The sequence below is a fragment of the Bubalus bubalis genome, chromosome 1 (genome assembly GCF_019923935.1).
Source record: "Bubalus bubalis isolate 160015118507 breed Murrah chromosome 1, NDDB_SH_1, whole genome shotgun sequence".
Classification (NCBI taxonomy): domain Eukaryota; kingdom Metazoa; phylum Chordata; class Mammalia; order Artiodactyla; family Bovidae; genus Bubalus; species Bubalus bubalis.
Genome location: NC_059157.1, coordinates 172,627,975 through 172,644,970, shown reverse-complemented (window position 1 = coordinate 172,644,970; position 16,996 = coordinate 172,627,975). Strand labels below are relative to the sequence as shown.

General features: G+C 45.4%; 1 protein-coding gene across 7 annotated transcripts in view; it reads left to right on the top strand.

Moving 5' to 3' along the window:
• Window positions 1-16,996, top strand: part of PXYLP1 (2-phosphoxylose phosphatase 1) — an 86,020-nt gene that overhangs the window by 29,923 nt on the left and 39,101 nt on the right. The window contains exon 1 of one of the 7 annotated variants that reach the window (XM_044946528.1): window positions 15,868-16,148. The exons of the other annotated variants lie outside the window; for them this stretch is intronic. The gene's annotated coding sequence lies outside the window, so the exon portion shown is untranslated. Of the gene's footprint in view, window positions 1-15,867; window positions 16,149-16,996 lie in introns of those variants that run through there. 7 annotated transcript variants of the gene reach the window in all.

The following is a 16,996-nucleotide window of genomic DNA, read 5'->3' as shown; positions in this document are numbered from 1 at the left end:
AATACGTCTTGGCCATCTTCCACCTGAAGCATACATCCCTTTATACACACAGACACAGACACACACACACACACACACACACACACACACACAGCCTATGTATATGGACATGTAATTGTTAGGAATTGTGTTAAGCTACTATAACAAATAAACTTCCAAATTTCAGTGGCTTAACACAATAGATTATTTTTCATTTCCAAAAACAGTCTGATTTGGTTCCAGGACAATGATATCAAGGATGGGGGTGTGTTAAAGAGGGGGGAGACCTGTGTTCCACGCAGATTTGGGGTGTCAAGCTTGTGGAAGCTCTCTTTTTGTAGCATGTGACTTTCGAGTTTGCCTTTCTCTCTTTTCTTTTGGTCATTTTATTATTTTTTAACACTATACATTCATATATACTCAACACCAATTTATATCCTATCTTCTTTTTTCTTTCAGTTTGATTGATACAGGTGACATACAACATTGTATTAGTTTAAGGTGTATAACATAAGGATTTGGTATATGTGTGTATTGCAAAATAATCACCACAATAAGTCTAGTTAATATCATTTACCTCACAATGTTACAAAATATTTTTTTCTTGCAATGAAAACTTTGAAGATCTATTCTCTTAACAACTTTCAAATATATGAGACAGTATTATTAACCATACTCATTACGCTATATATAACATCCCAATAATTTATTTATCTTATAGTTGGAAGTTTGTACCTTTTGACTGCCTTCGCTCATTTCTCCTACTGCCCATACCTTACCTTTGGCAACCACCAATCTGCTCTCTATTTCTATGAGTTCATTTTTGTTTTTAAGATTATTCCACATATAAGTGAGATCATACAATATTTTTCTTATTTTGTCTGACTTATTTCACTACGGAGAAGGCAATGGCACCCCACTCCAGTACTCTTGGCCTGGAAAATCCCATGGACAGAGGAGCCTGGTAGGCTGCAGTCCATGGGGTCGCTAAGAGTCGGACACGACTGAGCAACTTCCCTTTCGCTTTTCACTTTCACGCATTGGAGAAGGAAATGGCAACCACTCCAGTGTTCTTACCTGGAGAATCCCAGGAACGGGGGAGCCTGGTGGGCTTCCGTCTATGGGGTCGCACAGAGTCGGACACGACTGTAGTGACTTAGCAGTAGCAGCAGTTATTTCACTAACCATAATGATTTCAGCCTCCATCATGTTGTCACAAATGGTAGGATTTCCTTATTTTTCATGGCTGAATAATATCCCATTGTGTGTGCGTGTGTGTGTATGTGTGTGTGTGTGTGTGTGTGTATGTGCATGTATTTGTGTGTATAAAAACCTAAGTATCCATCAACAGGTGAATGGATAAAGAAAATGTAATGTGCATAAAGATGTGATAGATACAGAGGTATATCTTTGTTATTGTAAATAATACTGCTGTGAATGTGGGGTGCAGATGTGTCTTCAAGAGTGTGATTTTGTTTCCTTGAGACATACACCCAGAAGTGGAATTACTGGATCATATGGCAGTTCTATGTTGACTTTTTTAAGGATCCTTTATCCTGTTTTATCTAGGGACTGCACCGAGTTACATTCCAACCAGTGTGCATGAGGGTTCTTTTTTCTCCATATCCTAACACCTATTATCTTGTGTCTTTTTTGAAAGTAGCCAGTCTAATAGGTGTGAGGTGGTATCTCCTTGTGGTTTTGATTTTTGTTTTTCTGATGGTTAGTGATATTGAACATATTTTCATGTACTTGTTGGCCATTTGTATGTTTTCTTTGGAAAAATGTCTGTTCAGTTTCTCTTCTCTATTTAAATCAGATTGCTTGTTTTTTACTGTTGAGTTGTGTAAGTTCTTTATATATAATTTGGGTATTAACTCATTTCATATATGATTTGCAGATGTTTTATCTCATTCGTTTTCATTTTGTAGGTGATTTCCTTTGCTGTGCAGAAGCTTCTGAGATCGATATAGTCCCGCTTATTTATTTTTGCTTTTGTTGCCTTTGCTTGTGGTGTCCAAATCCAAAAAAGAAAAAATCACTGCTAAATGATCTTGGAGCTTACCCCTCTATATTTTCTTCTAGGAATTTTATAATTACAGGCCTTCTGTTCAAATCTTTAATCCATTTTGAGTCAGTTTTTGTGTATGGTGTGAGATAGGGATCCAGTTTCATTCTTTTGCATGTGGCTATCCAGTTTTCCAGTTCCATTTATTGAAGAGGCTATCCTTTCCCTATTCTTTGCTTCTTTGTTGTAAATCAATTAACCATATATGTGTGGGTTTATTTCTGGTTCTCTATTCTGTTCCATTGATTTATGTGTCTGTTTTTATGCCAATAGCATACTGCTTTAATTACTATAGTTTTATAATGTAGCTTGAAATCAGGAAGTGTGATGCCTCTAGCTTTGTTCTTTCTGAAGATTGCTTTGGCTAATTGTGTTCTTTGGTGTCCCTTACAAATTTTAATTGTTTTTCTATTTCTGTGAAAAATGACATTGGAAATTTGATAAAATATGTAGATTTCCTTAGGTAGTATGAACATTTTAACAATATTAATTCTTCTAAACTATGAGCATGGAATATTTCCATTTATTTTGTCTACACTTTCTTTCATCAATCTTATTGCTTTCAGTGTACAGATCTTTTACCTCCTTAGTTAAATTTATTCCTAGTATTATTCTTTTTGATTCAGTTGTAGATGGGATTGTTTTCTTAATTTCTTTTTCTGATAACTTGTTTTTAATGTAGAAAGGAACTGATTTTTGTATATTGATTTTGTGTCCTATGACTTTACTGAGATTGTTTATGGTTCTAACAGTTTTTTTTGTGGAATCTTTAGGGTTTTCTGCATATAATATTATGTCATCTGCAGATAGAGACAGTTTTACTTCTTCCATTCTATTTGAATGCCTTTTAATTCTTTATCTTGCCTAATTGCTCTGGCTAGGACTTCTAGTACTATACTGAATAAAAGTGGCGAGAGTGGGCATCCTTGTCTTGTTTCTGATCTTAGAGAAAAAACTTTTAGCTTTTCACCATTATATATAGGAGTACCATTGACTTTGAGGCTTGTATTTCATTACAACTTTAAGAGGATTCAATCTAAATGGAACTTATTATAGTATTATTCCCAGGGATGGGGGAGCCTCTTGGGCTGCCGCCTATGGGGTCGCACAGAGTCGGTCGGACATGACTGAAGCGACTTAGCAGCAGCAGCAGCATTCCCTACTTTATTGGAAGGGTCAGTCAGTTCAGTTGCTCAGTCATGTCTGACTCTTTGCAACCCCATGGACTGCAGCACGCCAGGCTTCCCTGTCCATCACCAACTCCCAGAGCTTACTCAAACTCATGTCCATCGCGTCGGTGCTGCCATCCAACCATCTCATCCTCTGTCACCCCCTTCTCCTCCCACCTTCAATCTTTCTCAGCTTCAGGGTCTTTTCCAATGAGTCAGTTCTTGGCATCAGGTGGCCAAAGTATTGGGATTTCAGCTTCAGCATCATTCCTTCCAAAGAACACCCAGGACTGATCTCCTTTAGGATGGACTGGTTGTATCTCCTTGCAGTCCAAGGGACTCTCAAGAGTCTTCTCCAACACCACAGCTCAAAAGCATCAGTTATTTGGTGCTCAGCTTTCTCTATAGTCCAATTCTCACATCCATACATGACCACTGGAAAAACCATATTTTTGACTACATGGACCTTTGTTGGTAAAGTAATGTCTCTGGTTTTTAATATGCTGTCTAGGGTGGTTATAGCTTTTCTTCCAAGGAAAAAGTGTCTTATAGTTTCATGGCTGCAGTCACCATCTGCAGTGATTTTGGAGCCCCCCAGAATAAAGTCTCTTACCATTTCCATTGTTTCCCCATCTATTTGCCATGAAGTGATGGGACCAGGTGGAAGGGAGCTGAGACTAAATAGCAATTCAGATTTCTTCCAAGATAAATGTCTGTGATTCTATGTGACCATGTTCTTAGCTCTGTTTTTGCTCTACCTGTCTCTTCATACACATGCAAAGTAGACCAAAAAAACCACACCAGTTTTGAGAGTTTCTCAGAACATCTGAATCAGAGAATTTTTGGATCTCAGCATATGGATGCTGTTACAAGTCATCCCCATCACCCCTCCACAGCACCTCCAGCAGGTAGCTGCCCATTTGACCACTTCCTTAGGTAGGAGGGCTAATTCTGTATCAATATTGATGCTGCCAACCTCACACTGAGTCACCCAGCAGTTTTCTTTCTTTCTTTAAATTTTTTATTTATTTCTTTGTGCCTGTGCTGGGTCTTTGTTCTTGCGCTGGGGCTTTCTCTAGTTGTGGTGAGTGGGGCTACTCTTCCTTGTAGTGCATGGGCTTCTCATTGTTGTGGCTTCTCTTGTTAAAAGCACAGGCTCTAGGGCACGAGGGCTTCAGTAGTTGCAGCTTGAGGGCTCTAGAGTGCGGGCTCAGTAGTTGTGGCACACAGGCTTAGTTACTCCCCACCCAGCAGCTTTCTGAAAGGTATTTTGGAGGCATAGAGCTCCTGCCCACCAGCACTAGCAGTGATAGTGACCCACAGTGACCACTGTGAGGACCTGGGGCCCCATGCCCCATCACAGCTGAGTCATGACGTGGGCCAGTGGTGAGCACGGGGTTGTCAAGGCTTTCTTGGTGAGTGTGCTCCCAGCCTGAATAAGGCCTCCTTGGGAGAAATGCCTCAGTCTGTTGTGTGGACGAGTGCTCTGTTCATGGATCTGTCCATAGCAAAATTCTATTTCCCTGTAGTATTGTTAACATAGAAAATACAGCTTTCAAAAAGCATCAGTGACCTTGGCAGCCTGTACTTTCAGGCATGCCTGATTCACCTTGCACAGTTGAGATTCTCAGGACATTGTAAGCTTTTTTTTTTTTGCCTTTAAAATTATGACTTTATCACTGAAATCTTCAGTTGTACACCACTTACATTTCCAGTTTTACAGCCCTGCCTATTCAGTCCTTTTGTGCTTTCCTTGACATTTTAAGAAACTTTTAATTGACACAGTTTGCTTGCAAAATAAAAAGAATCAGCTATATTTTAAAGTGGTTTTGTGGTGAGTAAGGCTTGCCAACTGCGTGTTCTCCTTTTTGTGTTGAGGTACTTATCATTGCTCTTGACGTTCTAAAATAAGAATGCCAGTTTCAGATGCAATGCCTCTAAAACTTAAGAAAGAGCAAAGCAGCCAAGTTGGCTGGAACCCAGACATCTCCTCAAATGTCAGGGGGGAAAAAAATCACTGAAGATAAAATAAAAGTGAAAATCCTGGCTTGCTGGATTATTTATTTCAGTCTGTTCTGGTTCTGAGAAATGATCAGTAGCCCTCACAAGTTTATCCTTTGTTGAGCTGGAAAAAAATCTCAAAAGGGAAAGTGGTGGGTACCTGTAGCTCAAAAATGCAGGGGTTAAAAAAAAAAAAACACTTTACTCATTCAGGGGTTTAAAAATACTAATTCTGCAGATTATGTGCCTCAAAATCCTGTTTGGGAAGAAATGACAAATAATTCATGCTGCATATTTAAGCACATGTGAATATGGAATAAAAGATCTGTTTAGTAGAGCCTGTAGTCAGTAGGCTGAGGGATACTTCTTTGCTGGTTATACCCGAGCAAACCAGCATTGATGCTCCTTAAACATATAATTATGACGACGTGTGCTTTGATTGCTAGATCTGAAAAGGGCTGCTGCTGTCATCAGATGACTGGGCTTGAGAATAATTTTCTAGAATAACTGTGTGTGTTGTCAGATCTTCTCCAGCTGTGGGTTGGTACAGGCATCCCCTCCCTCCCTCTGCCTTGACAGAACTCCGATTCTGTTCAGGTCTCCACCGTCTCCCTCCCTGTGTGGGTCTCATCTTGCCAGGAGATGAATTCTGATTGATTTTACGCAGTCTCTGAGCTCTACTCCTGGTGCCAGCGATTGGTCTGGAGCATGGGCATGTGACACAGTTCTGGCCGTTAGACATTTGGGGAAGTCCACTGGAAAGTTTCTGGGAGGGCATCCTGGCTTCCGGTAGAAGTATGCAGGATCATCCCCTTCTGCCTCTGCATGGTGCCAAGTGTGATGCCTGGAAAGTGGTCACCATCTGTGACTCTTGAGGGGAGCCGTCCTGAGCACAGGGGATGGCAGAAAGCCCAGAGATGAAGAGATCCTGGCTTCCTGATGATGCCTTCAAGTTGCTGAATTCAGCCACTCTGGAGCAGCAGTTCCTAACATTGTGAGTCATTATGTGAGAATGTTGACGGGTCCCTTTGCATTAGCAGGGTTTTCTGTTACTTGCAGCCAAGCCATCTGGATAGCTACATGGATAGTTTGGGATAAAACAAAACATACAACTCAAAAAGAACAAAGGTTACCCCAGCCATGTCTCATTTATATCACATCTAAGAGTGATGCTCAGCCTGGTCAATGATGAGCCTCATGCAGTTCACCATGAATATGTGTGTGCTTATTCATAACATCCCTCAGAGGGAGGCCCCATAGAGAGGACCAGTGTTCTTTAGAGCTAATGGTGAATTCTAGTTAGGGTACTTCTCTGGCTGCTTTAAAAGAATTGAGATAACAATGACTTACAAAGGTTGTGAGATACATTTTAGTGACAGATTTTATTTTCTTGGGCTCCAGAATCACTGAGGATGGTAACTGCAGCCACAAAATGAAAAGATGCTTTCTCCTTGGAAGAAAAGCTAGCCAGCATATTAAAAAGCAGAAACATCACTTTGTTGACAGAGGTCTGTATAGTCAAAGCTGTGATTTTTCTAGTAGTCATGTACAGATCTGAGAGTTGGACCATAGAAAAAGCTGAGCACTTAAGAATTGACTATTTAAACTGTGGTGTTGGAGAAGACTCTTAAGAGTCCCTTGGACTGCAAGGAGATCAAACCAGTCAATCCTAAAGGAAATCAACCCTGAATATTCATTGGAAGGACTGATGCTGAAGCTGAAGCTCCAATACTTTGGCCACCTGACGTGAAGAGCTGAGTCATTAGAAAAGCCTGATGCTGGGAAAGATTGAAGTCAGGAGAAGAGAGTGACAGAGGATAAGACAGTTGGATGGCATCACCAACTCAATAAACATGCGTTTGAGCAAACTTGAGGAGATAGTGAAGGACGGGGAAGCCAGGCATGCTGCAGCCTCTGGGGTTGCAAAGAATTGGACACAACTTAGCAACTAAACAACAAAAAGTGAACTGATAGATGGTCAAGGAGTTGGGTGGACTATCCCACAGGGTCATCTACGGTTCTTCTCTGTTATTCACACGGATGTTGTCTCCATGGGCATCAAGAAAGCTGGCTCACCACTACTCCAGTGTTTCAGAGTGTGGGGTGGAGAGGAAGGAAGGGCAGAGTGGGGCAGTGTAGGCAGCCTCCTTTTACCCAGAATTGCACAAATTACTTACAATCACAATTCATTGGGTGGAACCTGGTCACATGATGACATGGTCACATGATGATGAGGAGTTGCAAGGGAGTCTGGGAAGTTAGCTGTCTCTAGCTGGGTGGCCATGTGTCCAGCTGAAACCTAGAGGATTCTGTTGGTAAGAAAGTGAGAATAGACACTGGAGGAGTGTCAGCCACAGTGAAGAGGCAGGCGTGTGAACGTGACCACAGCAGAGTGCTGACTGCCACTCTCAGGTTGTGGAGCAGGTGTGTGAGCCAGGAGGGCCAGGCTCCCTGAGCAGCCTGGAGCCTTGTGCCAGTTCTGACCTGCCCTTGGCCTGTCTTCCCAGTCAGATGGGGGACTTGTACCAGGTAGTGTTTAAAACCTCTTCAAACTCTGACTTGTTCTGGCACGGCCCCCATGCACAGGCATTCTGCCTCTGGAGTGGGTGCAGAGACAAGGCGGCAGCAGGCTGAGCAGCTGCATGTGGGTGGTGGGTGTTAAAGCCATAGGAGAAGTCACTGCTGACCTTTACTGGGAGCCCGGAACTGGGCTGTGTCCCTCACGTGGATTGTCCCGTGAGCCCTTACACGCCCTGTGAGATGGATCGTTCCATTTCATGGACGGGGCAGCTGTGGCTCAAGAAGGGTTAGAGAGGGAGACCTGGCCATCTGAATCCAGAGCCCACAGACTTAACTCCATGTCGTGGGTAGGACTGGGACTGCAGTGGGATTTGTGAGGTATAGCAAGGTCATGGTGAGCCCAGAAATCAGGGCCAACTTCGGGGGTGATCTGAAGCATTGATTCTCCCCCTCCATGGTGATCCCATAACCAGGAGGGGCTGTTGCCACTCTGTATCACATCTGGGCATGACACTGTGGGTTACATCACCCCTCACCAGCACAGGCTATTCTTCGGGAGGAGAGTATTGCGGGTGAGAGAGGCGTCTGGGGGGGTCAGTGTGCGGCACAGTGCAGAATGTTCCATGGGGGCTCATCACGTGGCTCTCAAGCATCCTTTCAAGTGCTGCTCCTGCTGAGAGGGGCAGGGAGACCTCGGCCTGCCCCTGTCCAGTGTTCCCAGAGAAGGCTGTGCTGGGAAGAGGTAGAACCCCAGCCCTAGAAAATGAGGGTCAGTGTATGAAGCAGGCCCGTCCCTCAAGCCGACACTGCTTGGTGGCCTGGCTCCTGACATCAGACACTGCCTCTTGCTCCATCTTGGAGGTCAGTGGCTGTGTGCTCAGAGGGGACTCCAGGAAGGGAGGGGGCACCAGCGGGTGTGCAGTATAGTCCCCTTAGTGGTGGGATTCCTTGGTTTTGTGGGCAGACTGGCCTAGGTGGGGGGAGTGAGGCTCTTGTAGCCACCCACCTGTTGGCACCACACCACAGGCAAACTCCACATGGAGGAGCAGACCCAGATGAGATCAGGGCTCCCTGACCCAGCCCCAGTGGGGTTTCTGGGCAGCCAGCAGTCTCCAGGCTCACTAAACGTGACGCTGTAGGGTCATGCTCAGGCTAACTCACCTCCCTGTTCAGAGTCTCCTCACCCACAAAGATGAAAGCCCTCCTTCTGCTCCCCTTGAATCAGGACGGTCTCATTTAGGGTTGTTTCTTTGGTTCATTCCTAAAATACAGTTATTTTCCTAAAATGTAATTACAAATGCCTCAGCTCCAGGCTGCTCTTGAAGACTGAACTTGGGCAGAGCCTCCTGCACAGGAAACCTGCCACCCTCTCTGGGCCTGGGTGGGTCAACCCCTCCCTCCCCAACTCTGCCTCTCGTTGATGGTTCTAGTGTCACAAGCCTAATGGTCCATTTACTCATTGCTCCACTGACCAGACTGTGAGCTTTCTTTCTTTCTTTCTTTCTTTTTTTTAATGCTTAAAACCTCAAACCTCCACAGAAGCGCAGAGGATTATATGATGGGCCCTCTAAGATTCATCACCCAGCTTCAGAAGTTGTCACAGTTTGCAAGTCTTATTTCATTAATTCATCTTTGACCTCCCTCCACCGACCCACCCCCACATCCAGAATATTTTAAAGCAATTCCTAGATTTCATATCCTTCCTCCCATAAGTACATTTCAGATACGAGCTTCAAAATGGAAGAAACTGTGTCCTGTATCCTGCATCCTCGGCACCTCGGAAGTTGTTATTGTTTAGTTGCTAAATTGTGTCTGACTGTTTGCAACCCTGTGGGCTGTAGCCACCAGGCTCCTCTGTTTATGGGATTTCCCAGGCAAGAATACTGGAGTGGGTTGCCATTTCCTTCTCCAGGGATTATTCCTGGCTCAAGGATCAAACCCATGTCTCCTGCATCGGCAGGCAGATTCTTCACCACTGAGCCACTAGGGAAGCACACTTTGGATGATGCCTGACACATATTGGCTTCGGGGAAATAAACATTGTTTTGAATCAACTGATTGGATGAATGAATTGGTTTCGACCTTTAGAGCCCAGCCTGCACATTAGCTGTCACTTGAGTAGCTAGAATGTGAGTGACAGCTGGGAGCCCACAGCCCCCGTGGCACTTTCCAGGAGGTTCTGGAATCTATCAGGCTCTCACTCATCAGACTTTAAGGTTGGTTTATTCTTAGCCAGGCATCTTTGATTTTGCAATTAAACCCCACTTTGAGGTCACCTTGGAGATGGAGGATGATGAAGATGTAGCTTTTACCTTTGTTTGGATCATATTTAGTTCACAATTATAGACTTTAGGGTTTTCTTAATTATAATGCTATATTTACTTGGGCCAAAATGATTAGGACCAAAAAAAAAATCAAAGTATAGAATACATCTAAAGCATTTTCTTTAATACCATCTTTCTATTCCTGGTAATGGTATTTTAACTACACAAATGAGATAATTGAATGCACATTTTTCTTTCAAACGGTCTTGGTCATGTTTAAAACCCTAAATCCTGTACACTTTGAAGGGGACTCTGAGACTGGAGTCACTAAACATGACATTTCCAGCTTTTACAAGGTGAAAGTCAGGCCAGGGCTTGGACTTTGGAAATCTCTGATGGTAGAATGGTAGCCTGTAAAAATGCCTTTGATATATTCCTTTTTTCCTCTTAATTCAGAAATGGTATTTACCATAATACTGTAATGAGAGCTGCCTATTTCCTAGTGCTTTTTTCCAAAATTACATTCTAAAGTATTTTCTTTCACTCTTCAAATCTATTGTAAAGTTAAATTAAGGTGACTGAGTTTTCTGTTTATCTGTTTTCTTTTTTGCTGCTTCATCAGGGATGCAGAGTAATAATTCTATTTCTGGATTTAAGGTATTTTTTACTTTGTGGGTTTAGCAGTGGGGACTAAAACTGTGCCCAGTAGACATTTGATGACTGGTGACTGTTAGATGTTCAGCCCACAACATGAAGCAGTTGTTTCCACTGAAGTATTTATAGGGGTTAGATTTGGTCATGATGCCATATTGAGTCAAGAGCATCTTCCATGGACAGTGATGTCTGAGGATTAGGAGATGTGGGAGCTATTCTGAAGTAGGTCACAGTCCTACTCCCCCTACTGATGTGGCAGTGACTCTTCCTGTGGACTTTGCTTTCTGGGCTGTGAGTGAGCAGACTGTGGAGTCTCTGCTGAGGGCTGAGTCTCTACTGAGGGCCGAGTCCCGGTTATCACTTGTGATGACGTGGACAAGTCCAGTGGGGTAACTAGAGGAGTTGCAGGAGACCCCAGGGGTGTGTGCTCCAAGCTCCCGTGGAGTGAATATGTAGGATTATGACCAGAAGGGAACCCAAGGAACGCCTGATTTCTTGAGTGCTGGAGAGCCTGCTCGCCGGGCATGGAAAGGAGAAAGGGACTCGAGAATGGGGCTGGAGCTTGAGCCACAGAGACAGAGTCCATTGGCTGGTAATCCTGTCTTCTGACAGAATCCGAGACACATGTTCCAGGCTGGAAAACCTGTGGCGAGGCAGGACACCACAGCTGAGTCAGCCCTGAGGAAGGCTGGCATGGTAGAGGCGGGGGCAGGAACAAGCTGCAAACGTGGCTCCCCGCTGATGGATGGGGCTGGGCCAGTGAATAGGGAAGTGGCAGTGGCCAGGATTTGGAAGGGGAACCACAGTGTGCGGCAGAAGCAGCAGCCCAGGGAAAGGGCGAATCTTTGTGTTTAGATGGTAGAGTTTCCCTGGTGGCTCAGATAGTAAAGAATCAGCCTGCAATGCAAGAGACCTGGGTTTGATCCCTGGGTTGGGAAGATCCCCTGGAGAAGGGAATGGCAACCCGCTCCAGTGTTCTTGCCTGGAGAATCCCATGGACAGAGGAGTCTGGTGAGCTACAGTCCATGGTGTCTCAAAGAGTCGGACGACTGAATTGCTAGCAGGGGCGTCTGTATGATTCCTCCAGAGCTGGGGAGCCAGACACAGCACATCCCTCCTTTGTGCCAAGTGCTCTGTGTATCGTGATATTTACTCCTCACTGCCCTTCTGCTCATTTATACTCTTATCCCCAGTCTTATTTAAAGAACAGTGACCTGAAACTTGGCGAAATACAGTTGTCAAGAGGTCACACAGAAGGCAGTGGTCGAGCAGAGAACTGACACAGTTCTGCCAGCCTCTGAAGCCTCATGTTTTCCGCTGTGTTGGGGCTCCCTTGGGTCTTTTCCACTGGAGAAGTGAAGAAGCACGCACTGGAGCCAGGCACACGCTTCTCACATGGGCACACACCTGTGTACACACAGTGCTTACACACAGCGCTTACACACACATTGGGATCCTAGCTCCAGCTGCAAACACAAACTTCAAAGCAATCTGCGTTTTGCATTGTCATTATTGTTTAGCTGTTTAAAAAGAAAAGAACAGAGCATGACCTTCCTCTCCAAGTTTTCTAGGAAGATAAGTTCCAGGAGAGCAGCACGGAGGTGCTCATCTCGGGGCTCAGTGTTGGTGAACTGCTCCCTCCCCCTGCCCCTGGGCTGTGGACACACCAGCCTGGTGCTAGCACGAGCGGAAGGAATGAGATTCTGACCATTATTTGCCATTTGGACTGCCGAGGCAGAGTCAGGATGTAGGGGCACAGAAACCCAGAGCTTATCAAGGGGAAATGTTTGGTGTTCCCACATGGAGGCTCGTGTCATCAAGTGAAAAGCCTCAGGTACGTGGACATGTCAGTAGCTGGAGAACTAAAAGCAGTAAGGCAGTCACATGATCCCAGCCATCTGGTTAACCCAGCATATCCTCAGTACTTTCAATCTAGAACTAAATATAGCCCCTTTCCCAAAAAGCCCTCAGCATATTGAAGAATGTGGATGGAGATGGAGCTTTGACATTTGGGGCCTGCAAAAAAAAAAAAAAAGATGAGGATATGGAAATCTACACCCTAGCTTAGAATTTCCTGGTAAAGACCCAACGTGTTTTCTCTCTATGGGAATAGCTAGTTTTGCTTTACATATATCAAGCTTCCAAAACTTAGTGGTTGAAAACAGCAGCCTTCATATTTGCTGTGACCTGGGGGTTGGCCACACAGTTCTTTTAGTCTGGGTTGACTCTCCATCTACAGGTGGTGTGGCTGAACTAGAAGGTCTGGGATGGCTTTGCTCACATGTATGGTGACTGGCAGGCAGCCTTGTTGTTTAAGAGAGCCTCAGCCGGGAGTGCTTGCCTTGGCCCCATGTGGTCTCATCCTCCAGCAGCTCGCCTGGGTGTCTTCACACCGTGGTCTCAGTGTTCTAAAAGCAGCCAGGGAGGGCAATGTTCTAAAAGCAGCCAGGGAGGGCAATGTTCTAAAAGCAGCCAGGGAAGACAAGCCCTAATGCGTAAGTGCTATTCACACCTCTGTTTGCAGCTTGTCTGCGAAGCTTAGAGAGCTTTTGGCTTGTAGCCAAAGCATAGACCTTGTCCAAGCTTAGAGTCCGTCTGGGAGGAGGTTTCCCAAAGCCATGAATACAGAAAAGCATGAACAAACAAACTGGGGGCCATCACCGCACCAAATCAAACCTGTCTATAAGTCTGAGATTTAACTTAGCAAAAGCAGTTGTTTCTACCTGACAATCTGAAGATGACCCTGAACCATATTGTGATTTGTCCTCGTGTAAAATGGCAGTGTCGGGAAAAACCATAGATGGCCTCTTTAGCAGCTCTAGCAGCCTCATCTGCCAATGAGGGTGGTGATAAGTCTCCCAAGAGGCTGGAGGCAGGAAGTGGTTGAAGGGCCAGACCTGGTCTAGTACCAGAAGAAAGTTCTTACCTCGCACACTGAAGTGCAGAGCAACCAAGAGGCAAGTCTAGTCTTCCAGCTGCAGAGGCAAGAGACCACCAGGCTCAGAAATTGGGGGTGGGTGGTTTCCCCAGGCAGCAAGGTTTGCACTGCATAGTGAGATGCTGAAGATAGCATTTGAGCTGGAGTGACAGAGCAATGGATGGGGACAAGAACATGTGACCATTTCAATACTCATGTAGCTGGAGGAACCAACAAACTGGTTAAGAAACTATTCCTATTTCTCAAGAGGATGGAGGAAGCAGTAGAGTGAACTGACAGAGATGAGTAGGGGGGACTTCCCTGCTGGTCCTGTGGTTAAGAATCTGCCTTGCAATACAGGAGACACGGGGGGACGCGGGTTCAATCCCTGGTGGGGGAACTAAGATTCCCACGTACCGAGAAGCAACCAAGCCCATGCTCCTCGGACCGCATGCCCCTACCAGAGAGCCTGTGTACCACAACGAAAGATCTCATGTGCCGCAACTAAGACCTAATGCAGCCAAATTAAAACCAAAGAAGAAAATGAGTAGGTAACAAAGCTAGTGACATCATTTTCTTTTGAATACCTACCGTACACTGAGATTACACTTATTTAGCCTTTGATTCAGTTCTCATGACATAATTAGTCCCAACTTACAGATGAGGATACTGAGTCTCAGAGAGGTTAAATAACTTGTCCTATGGTCAAAAAGCTCGGGGTTCTGACCCAGGTCTGTCCACCTCCAGAGAGCTGTGGACTTCATCTGCACGTGCTACAGAGGTGGTCCCCCCACGAGAAGCAGAGCTGCAGGACCCTTCTAACAGAATTCTGACAGACTCTAGAGGCCATTTGCCAAGCAGGAACACTTAAAGATGTTTATGTAAAGGAAAAGGAGCCATTCCAAATGTGGTATTAGGCTCAAAAGAAGGTAATAACATAACAGAAGGGAGAGGAAGATATGAAGGAGAGCTCTAACATATTTATTGTTGGGGGTACAGGGACACCCACCCAAAGAAGGTATTTGCTCTGACCCTTCTCCCTGTTCTGTGATCTAATCTCTACGCACACACCCCACTCACCTTCCCCAAATTAAAAGGATCCCCTTCTAACAGGACCATGGTAAAGTAAACACATCTAATTGGGAATGACTGAGAGAGCGAGACGTTCTGAAATCCACAGGCTAGTGAGCCAGAAGCAGTGAGCCATCCTTGGGTAGCTAAGAAGCTGGCACGTGCCAAGAGCCAACCTCTTCTGTGTACATACATGGGTGGCAGCTAGAGTCAGTATGCGGACGTGTCGGGGTGACGCTGAAAGGCAGCAGAAAGAGCTTTAGAGGCACACCTCTCATTTCATATCAGTCATCACCACTTAAGAACCTCGTGCCCTTAAAGTTCAGTTTTCCGCTGTCAGGTTCGAAATTGCCAACCCTGTCCCCGGGGCATGTCACGGGAAACCCAAGGGAATGGATGGTTTTGAGCAGGTAGAAGCTCCTGGTTCCTGGAGCAAAGGTTGGAGGCTGCGCCGGGGAGGCTGCTGTGAGGGAATGCTGACATTCAGCTCAGGTCGGGTATGATTTGGAAATACTGACCAGTGTTTGCAGCTGAATGGTGGCACCTTTTACGCTCATCCCTGGGGGGCTTGGCTGGGCAGCAGAACCTGTCCCGGGTGAGGGGTGGAGAGGCCGTGACTTGGATTTGACTTAGGTTGTTTTCTTTTGCAGCAGGGTGAGCAGGGGACAGTTACTGTTGAACCAGCAGATGAGTGTTGCCAAGGTCTCCCTCAAGGTCAAGGATACAAGAGAATGAACTGTGATGCCTCCCAGACACCCTAGGCAAGGAACTCTACAGCCTGGATCAGGGGCCCAGAGCCACTCAGGCTTGACGCTTTACCTCTGGAAATGGGGTTTGTTTACAGGAGGGCTTCACCCTCTTTGTTCCCTCAGGAGGGCAAAACTGTGGGCTGCACATCTGTGGGCCCACATCATGTCTCATTGTGATCTCAGCCACCTCGAGGGTTCAATGCCGAAGCCCTGGCTTTGGGCCCCTCACCAAATGCAGATTCTGGTGAGCTGTCTTCAGGGTCTGTGGGTGTCCTTGCAAACACCCCCAGGTGGAGGCCACAGGGAGTTTCAGTTTTGGAAAGAGCAAACATTTATTTGGAGTCCTAACAGCTGGATGGCATCACCGACTCGATGGACATGAGTTTGAGTAAACTCCGGGAGTTGGTGATGGACAGGGAGGCCTGGCGTGCTGCGATTCATGGAGTCGCAAAGAGTCGGACACGACTGAGCGACTGAACTGAACTGAACTGAAGTATGTTAGATCCTGATGGGATCTGCCAGGGTAATGTGTTGTTTTAGCTGGAGATGTCAGAGAGCTTCTGAGGCTGCTGAGTCCCTACCAGGACAAGGAGGTGGGTGTCCCCAGGAGGACAGATCATCTTGGGACATGAAGCACTGGTCCCCTGAAAGAAGTGGTGACTAAAGGGACAGAACCAGCGCTCACTTGAAGGTGTAAATTGGGATTTGTTTGTTAGCAGGGTTGCCGGATGCTGGACATACAGGCTCATTTGTGAGGTACAGTGTATTTTCATCAGTCTTTTAGCCAGTGTTGTCCTGTGGTAGAAGGTCTGACAGGTCCCTTAAAGGAATGGTTCTCAAACTCCCCTACAGGGCCTTGGGTGTGGTGGTAAGGTGAGTGGGTGCGGGGGGCAGCAAGAGACCCCAGGGCTCTGGCTTCTGCCTCATTCCATGCATAGGTTCTTAAAAATACAGTCTTATTGAGATATAATTCACATACAACTCACCCAAAGTGTATAATTCAGTAGCTTTTAATATATTCATGGAGTTGTGTGACCCTCACCATCTTAGCAGGTGAGCTTTTATCTGATTGATTTTCTATTGTATTTGAAGGAGAAAAAGATTCTGCTGCTAAAATCAGGTTTGAAATAATGGTTATAAGCTTGCTGTGGTTAAGAACCTTTTCTGAAGAGGCTGTGATTTTTCAAGTTCTATTTTAAACCCCAATGAGAACCAGAAAATAAATTTGGTATCTAAGAGGTGGGGTAAATACCCATAGCAACCGTTCCTTTTCACAGAATGGACATTTAGAGCCACATTTGGCATTTTTGTGAAGTCCTTTTGCACAGTCCTAACATGGTCAGAGGAAATTAGAATGGTGGGTGGGGCTGCGAGATGACCCATGGATGCAGCTGAAATGGGCCCAGTGGTCCAGGTTGGGGGGGAGGTCTCTAATTAGCTTATGGGGCTGCTTGATGTAGGAACATGTCTTAGACACAGCCCAGCCATCCCTAAAGGTGTTAAAGTGGACCATGAGGCAGTGATTGATGTTCAGGTTAATTACTGAGATCAAAGATGCAGGGTCATCATAGCAAAGTGTTCATCAGAAATGGTTGAAGAAGTTG